Raw genomic sequence first — 7,093 nt, forward strand, 5'->3', positions numbered from 1 at the left:
TAAAGTTAGATTCTGTGGAAGATTGATTGTATGTGAATTTCTGGGCATTCTGGAAAAGTTTATTCCTTATTTTAAACCTTATTTTAGGGTATCCTAGTGTAGCTGAGGGGCTTGACTTTTCATCTGAGGATATCTCTACCGAAAACTAAATTCAACGAGATCGTTAAATAATATTTATAATTGTATTCATAGTGGGAATCTTTAACTACTTGCAGTGTAGTCAGAAAATCAGTTTCTAAGTATTGATACACTGAAGCAGTTTGAATCTTTGAAACGTATTAAATGAATTCTTTGTCTTTTAATGTTATATTTAGTAGGGCAATTTGAATGTTTGTCCAGTCAGAAAATTTGGACTTGGATTTTGACCATCACAGAATATATTTGTTACACTAATCCATAATTCTCTTCATATTCCAAATCCATTTCTTTGTGATGTCTGTCACTAATTAACCTCTTCAAACCCGTTTAAGGTGCCACTTTGCAACAGTTGTGCTGTGAAGTAGTTTTACTCTTGTTTTGTCTGTATTTCTGTTGATTTTTCTTCTCAGGCCTAGGAGATAAGTGAAGTCACTAATACACACATTGGCTGCTCCCGTAATCCACGGTTAATTTATATTCTAGGAATTAGAAAAGATTGTTTCCTTTCTTCTCCATTACCAAAATAATTATATGAAGGAGAACTGGAGCCAAAGGACCTGATCCTGGATAATAAGGTCGCTCAGATCTTTTTGAATGTTTTGCTTTATTAGACAGATAGGGTGAAATTGCTTTATCTGCTCAACAGTGGTGTTCAAATCAAGTTTTAACTCATGCTGTTTGAAAACTTTTGAAGATTAAGCTCAGTTGTTTTGGAAATTGACTTGTAGATGTTCATTTTAATAAAATGCGTGGACTTAAATTGAGTGCTTTATCAAGTTAGTAATCTATATTGAGATTTTTTTTTACTGCAGAAGCAGGATGGGAATGAGGTGGGGCAGCTGCTGCATTTACAGCCGCCCTCTGGCACAGAAAGCATTGAACTGCTGTTTGCGGCAGATGCAGGTCCGTAGCACAAAGACAGAGCTGAGGGCAGGCTGCTGGTGTTCTGTAGCCTCAACAGCGTTGTCAGGCACATCCTTGTGAACTGTCTTACAAGGCAGCGTGCTACCAGTTCATGTGGTTTCCTGTTTTTTTTTTTTCCTTTCCACAAATACTATTTATGTCTGGCAAAGATGAATTCAGCAACAGGGCAGCATGCATCGATATGTGATACGTGGGGAAATAATGCCTGCAGCCCAAACCCCAGATTTCTGTCGCAGCCTTATCTAGCTAACGGGTGGCTCCGATTTGGGTTCTGAGCATGCAGACCTAAAAGTAGGCTGCTTCCCATATTTCCTCCTCTTCCTTGGTTTTATATTGCTCTAGCTCTATGTACAATTATTAGCTGGGTCTCTTGCATATGACTCCAACGTCCTGTATCTACAGAACTAGGTGTTTATAGCAAGTTGGCTGAATTAGATGACTGCAGTGGTGAGAAACTGACCGAGCGCATGCTGTGATTCCTCTTGTGTCTACGTCAGCGAGCAACTGTTGAGTTTTGGCATGTGTTGCATTCCTGGGTGTGGTTGTAGCACAATGCAGGGTAGTCTTGGTTATCTTGGCTTTGTTACAGTAGCTCATCAAAACTTAGAGGTTCGCATTATAGGCTCTGGAAAACTATGAAAAGCCTTCCATTCCCAACTGCAATTTTAGTGACCTTCATCTTTAGTTCTTTTTTTATTGTAAGATTTGAGAGAGAGAAGTTACATGACTAGTAAGAAACACCTCACTGTGGTTTATTTTCTTTTAAATATCATTGTGGGTAGGAAAGAATGGTCTCGGACATAGCTGTGGTTGTTTTTCAGCTTCAAGGTTTAGAATCCTAGTCATGCTATTTTCTCTGGTGTGGATTCAGGATTAAGGAGGCTTCATTTTATAATATTAGGATGTACGGTCTATTTTCAGTCATTGCGACTGTTGAACCTTGAGAAACTTCTGAACTGTACATTTACTGGCCGGCGTGGAACTGAGCTGTGAGTTAAGATTGAACACAGGACTAGATATGAGAGAGAAAATGAGGAGTGAGCATGGAAAAAGGAAATCCACAGTAACTGTCAAAATGACGCATGAACTGCAGCCCCTTGTTGTAACAAGGAATTCCCAGCAGACAGCAGGAGTGTGACTGTGCTGGAAACTGTTGTCATGTAGTGCTGGCATCACTCAAACTCAAGACTTGCGAAAGCAAGAAAGTTTGTGTTGTCATACTCTGAGTACTTCATAGAAATGTTTCTACGTAATCCTTGTATGCACAGAGAGTAGGTCAACTTCCTGTGGTCTTATTTCATGAGAGACAGAGACAGACAGACAGGAAGATGGAAGAAGAGAATAAGATATTTTCCCATGTGGCCTTTTCCTTTATAGAGTTTTTTGTCATAGACAGTGAGGGAACAACAAAATAGAAAACTCATTCAAATTTGTAAGCTCTTTAACAGCAAAAAAAAAAGTGACTTAACTAGACTGCCCTTGCAAGTTCTAACCTTACTTGTTTTGCATGTAAGTCTTCTTTCATGAAATTTATGTGTGGTAAAGCGTTGAGTGTAAATAACTGAAAAGCACATTATTGCATGGATGAATGATCTTTCTGTGCAATATTTATAAGTTTGCACACTTTGCTCAACCACTGGAAAAAAACAGCGTTTGACGTAACTCCGAAATGTCCTTGGTGTGAAATCTGAGTAAAGGTAGTTTGTGGCTTCCAACAGTCTTTTTTGAGGCATGCAATTTGAATGCCTGCGGTCACTTGCATAATTTTACTGTCATGAGGCTAAATTGGCCAAAAAAACATACAGTAGCTGTTTAGATCTTCTCCTAATTTTTGCCAGCTCTCTGATGCTCCTTTTTTTCTGAATGGGTTTCCAAACTCTCAGTCTTGATGCTGGGAAATTAGTGTGATAAAACACTTATATTTACAAGGGAAGGCTTTATATAAATGCTTTCAGCATCTCTGTCTATACAATAGACATTGTATACAATAGGCTGATAGAAATGACAAAAGAAACCTATTTTAGGAGACAAGAAGCTCTGTACTTCACATCTGGGCATTGCTGTCCTCCCCAAAAACAAGCACTGCTGGAGGGGAGTGTTGCCTTACGCAATGGGAGCTGACTGGTGTGATGTGCCTTGTTCTGGAAGGCTGCGGGGAAGGTATTGTTGTGCAGATAAACTCAGGAGGTGAAGTACCCAGAGTCAGCAGTTGGATACTCAGCTTGGACACAAAATTCAGACACGCGCTGTGTCTTCAGGTTTGGAACCGTGCTCCAGCAGTCAGCTTGGATGGTATGCTGCTGCTGAACCAAATGGGTGTGTGAGCTGAGAAGAAACAGAATGAACATGGAGCAGAGTAGGATGGCACTGTAATACAGCTAACTGGTGCCTGGTAGACAATCAGCCTTTGCAATGAAATTTATTCTTTTAGAAGTATGACATATATGCACCTGTCTGCGTTAGAAGTGCTGTTGGAGAGTGTACCACGTGTGATGTAGTCAGCCTTTGTTTTCAGTTGGTGCTTTGGCCGTGTATGCTTTACAAGACAGTAGTTTCCGTGAAGTGGGGTCATACCAGGGTCAACATCAGTGTGGTTTGGGTGGATCTTTTACCATGTATGCTTATGTTTTTAGACCAAGCAGTATACATAATGTCAAAGGGAGGTAAGGTGATATTTGTTTCCCTGGATCTGTGGTCAAGATCAACTTGTGTCAAACTTCCTTTTGCGAATGGATTGTGCTAGCACTTGAGAAGATCTGATTATCTTTTTTTTTTTTTTTGTCAGAGTGGAAGAAGCTGACTTTTGATTCCATACCTGTGTTGCTATATGTGTGCATTCCCTGCTCCAAAGTTCCCTCCTTGAGTCTAGTAAGGTAAAATGTAATGTACGTAGAGGAATTACAGGACAGTTAAGGAATGAATAATTGTCATTCCTTGTGAAGGGAGGCGGTGTTCTCTCCCATGTAACTGTAAAACCGTTCTAATTGATGCTGTCCTTGTTACTGGTACTCTACACACTGCCTAACATGTGAAGGACAATTGCACGTTCTGTAAGGAACAGACTGTTTTATATGGTTTCCAGACTTAGAAAAGGAGAACAGAAGGCACTGTTGAGAATAGTGATCTATGAATAGAGTAGTTATACTAGGGTCATCTGTCAGAATAATTGAGTTTGTTCAGTGCATTGCAGAAATCAGTGGTCTCTGTGACTAGTCACTGGTGGAGGTAATGCAGTTCTGACTTCTCTGCTGGTTTGAATCTGGCAGTATGTACTTAGTCCCCATTGTGCCTGCCTGCTGCTGGGTGCTGGCTGTCACATCACAGGCATTTTTAGCCTGCTTTCTTGCTCATTCTGGTTTGTCCCGCAGCTCAGCTGCCACCCCAGGAAGCAGCTGTCTGCCGTGGAAGTAAGTCATGGTGTGGCTGGCAGGGTGTTGAGAGCAGGCAGTGACACTGCATCCCACCTCACAGCAGAGCAAAGCCTGTGCTGTTTCTGTTTCAAGCATCTTAGTACCAGGAATGAAATCTGTTGCTTGCCGCTGCACTTACTCATCCTCAGTATGTGATGTGGTGATGGTGGAATCCAAATGTTCAGGTACTCAGAGGAGACTTCTGAGAGTAGTGAATTGGCTACTTGCTCAGTGCTCTGCTGGGCCTCAGGGAGATCTGGTAGCAAGGAGCTGTGCTGTGGGTGTGGGGAGGCAGCTGCTGGGTGCTGGCCAGATGGTATTTCTGTCTGTGCTGAGCCTGAAGCTTCATTGATCGCTCTAATGAGTGTGAGGCAGAATGAGAAGGAAGGCAGTTTTCCTGGGTGTTTCCTGTTTGCTTTCCATGCTCCTGTGCCAAGCAATTTAGAGCTGGGAAGATGACAGCTATCTCTATGATTGAGGAGGCTGCAGCAGCCACATGATGACCAGCATGCATTACTTCTGGGCTGTGCCCTCTGTGGTACGCTGTGCCAGCAGGTCCTGTGCAGCGCAGGGTGGGAGCTGTGTGTGTTGCAGTAGATCCCTGTAACTGCTTTATGAGTAATTAGATGTCTAATTTTCAGTCGGCTTTTATTCAGGTCCTTTAAGTTCATCAGTAATTTCTGAGGCCTGAAACGTCAGACAATTATAATGCTGATAGCTGCCCCTGGTTTACTACTTCTCCCAAGTAACAGGCCAGGCCATATACCTTTATTTAATAGCATCAAGTCAGAGAGGAAAAGAACATCAAGTCTACTTCATCTCACTTCACCAAAGACTTTTTTTTTTTTGTCCCTCTCTCAGCCAGCACTGTATCTTAAAGAAGCATGGCATTTTAAATAAAATTGGTAGGTGCTCAGTTGCAGTCCAGGAGATGCTATTTCTGTAGATCTCACTTGATCCTAGCTGACAGAATCTGCTTTAGTGATGGCTTGAGATATGTCTAACTTACTTCAACAGGTATTGCTTATAATTGTCTTTTCATTTGATGATTTTTCTGAAGAAAAAGCACCTTATTCTCTTCTGTTGTTTTTAAGTTTGCCATCTATTGATAGATCAGTGCTAAAATAAACGTGGTCATTTAGAATATTGTAAATGGGAGAGCATCTGACGTATTGTAATGGCTTGGGGATTGTGGTGTTGGTGGATGGATCTCAGCTGCTTACATGGATACACCGGGAAACTGGAAGGAGGCAGCAGCATTTTGAGCTGCATGTCTTTACTTTCTATTGAACGTGTGATTGACCAATTGTTAATTGCTGTTGGTTAAATGTCATGTCACTACTGAGTGCTCAGGGTCTCACTGAATGAGGAATGCAGTAACATTTTTGTTAATCTCTGGATCTTGCAGACAATTTCAGTGCAAGTTGTTTATTATGTGAGAGTTAATTTAAACTGTTGGCGTCAGGAGTCACATTATGGCCTTTTCTTAAAATCGATTTGAATGTAGGAACAACATGCAAGGAAAACAAGCATGCAAAGACTTGCTCTGGCTTTCAGTACATGTTTGTTTGTAGTAATTGTCTGCATTGTAGCACAAAGTCCATGCTGATTTTGGGAGATAATAAAGCTTGGATGTTGAGAAATGGATTTAATGGGGGGAATAGAAAGGTAACAAAAAAGCTGAAATTTCCAGAGTCTTGTGATCAGGAAAGTAGTGCAGCAAGGCCGAATCCCTTACTCTCTCAGGCTAAGCTGAAGACTTGATTTCTATGCTAATTTACCCCAGATTTAATTCTGAGTGGAAGTTGAAATGCTGATGCATGCTGTTGCAGTGCACTTGGTAAGCAAGGCAGATTTATTACTTTGAAGCAGTTGTCTTAGGTAATGAAAGGGGATTTTATTCTTCCCTTTTCTCTGCTAGAGGTTGTCATAGTGGACTAACTGGTTTAAATATGGTCTGCAGACTGGAATTATAAGCTCTTGATGCTAGGAAGGACAAGTATTTTTGACTAAATTGTTAGGTACTCATGTTGCTCCTATTTCATGATTAATATTCTTTAAAAAAAAAAAATGAACAAACCCACTTCACTATTGTGGAAGAATTTTATAATTACTAATTTGATATTGTGCATAAAAATTGGAAATTATCTGGTAGCGTTTACTTAGATGAAAATATTTTCATTTTTAAGTATGTTTAAAGTAGGTATGTATGACTTTGAACTGTTTTTTCTCCCCACTGAGACTAAAGGAGCTGTAAATAACTGCTTGGATGTGTACCCCTGGATTTAACGATGTCTCAAGCTGTCTTGATGCTTTTCAGTGATGATTTAATTACAGATCACTGTATCAGCGCATGTAAGCAGTGATGTGATACTGATGTTAGTAACTGTAGTGAAACTGGTAACTCCTGTGAAAGAAGATGTCTGAGTGCGCTATCAGCAGTTCAGTCAGTAGTGATAGTGAGATTTTGGTAGTAATTTCAGTTAAATTTCTGTCCTAGACATCCATAAGCACAAACATTAGTATCTTCACCAGCAAACAGCCATAAACAGCTAGAAATAGGGAGGGAATGCATCTGTTTATAAAAGCCAATCTGAAAACGTTAATATGGAGGGTTTTTT

At 40.5% G+C, this 7,093-nt stretch overlaps 1 protein-coding gene across 12 annotated transcripts in view; it reads left to right on the plus strand.

Moving 5' to 3' along the window:
• The window catches only part of NUMB (NUMB endocytic adaptor protein), a 91,042-nt gene that overhangs the window by 37,647 nt on the left and 46,302 nt on the right, over positions 1-7,093 (plus strand). Inside the window, exon 1 of one of the 12 annotated variants that reach the window (XM_010711471.3) lies at positions 3,917-3,935. The exons of the other annotated variants lie outside the window; for them this stretch is intronic. The gene's annotated coding sequence lies outside the window, so the exon portion shown is untranslated. Of the gene's footprint in view, positions 1-3,916; positions 3,936-7,093 lie in introns of those variants that run through there. 12 annotated transcript variants of the gene reach the window in all.

This window comes from Meleagris gallopavo, chromosome 5 (assembly GCF_000146605.3).
Source record: "Meleagris gallopavo isolate NT-WF06-2002-E0010 breed Aviagen turkey brand Nicholas breeding stock chromosome 5, Turkey_5.1, whole genome shotgun sequence".
Lineage (NCBI taxonomy): Eukaryota > Metazoa > Chordata > Aves > Galliformes > Phasianidae > Meleagris > Meleagris gallopavo.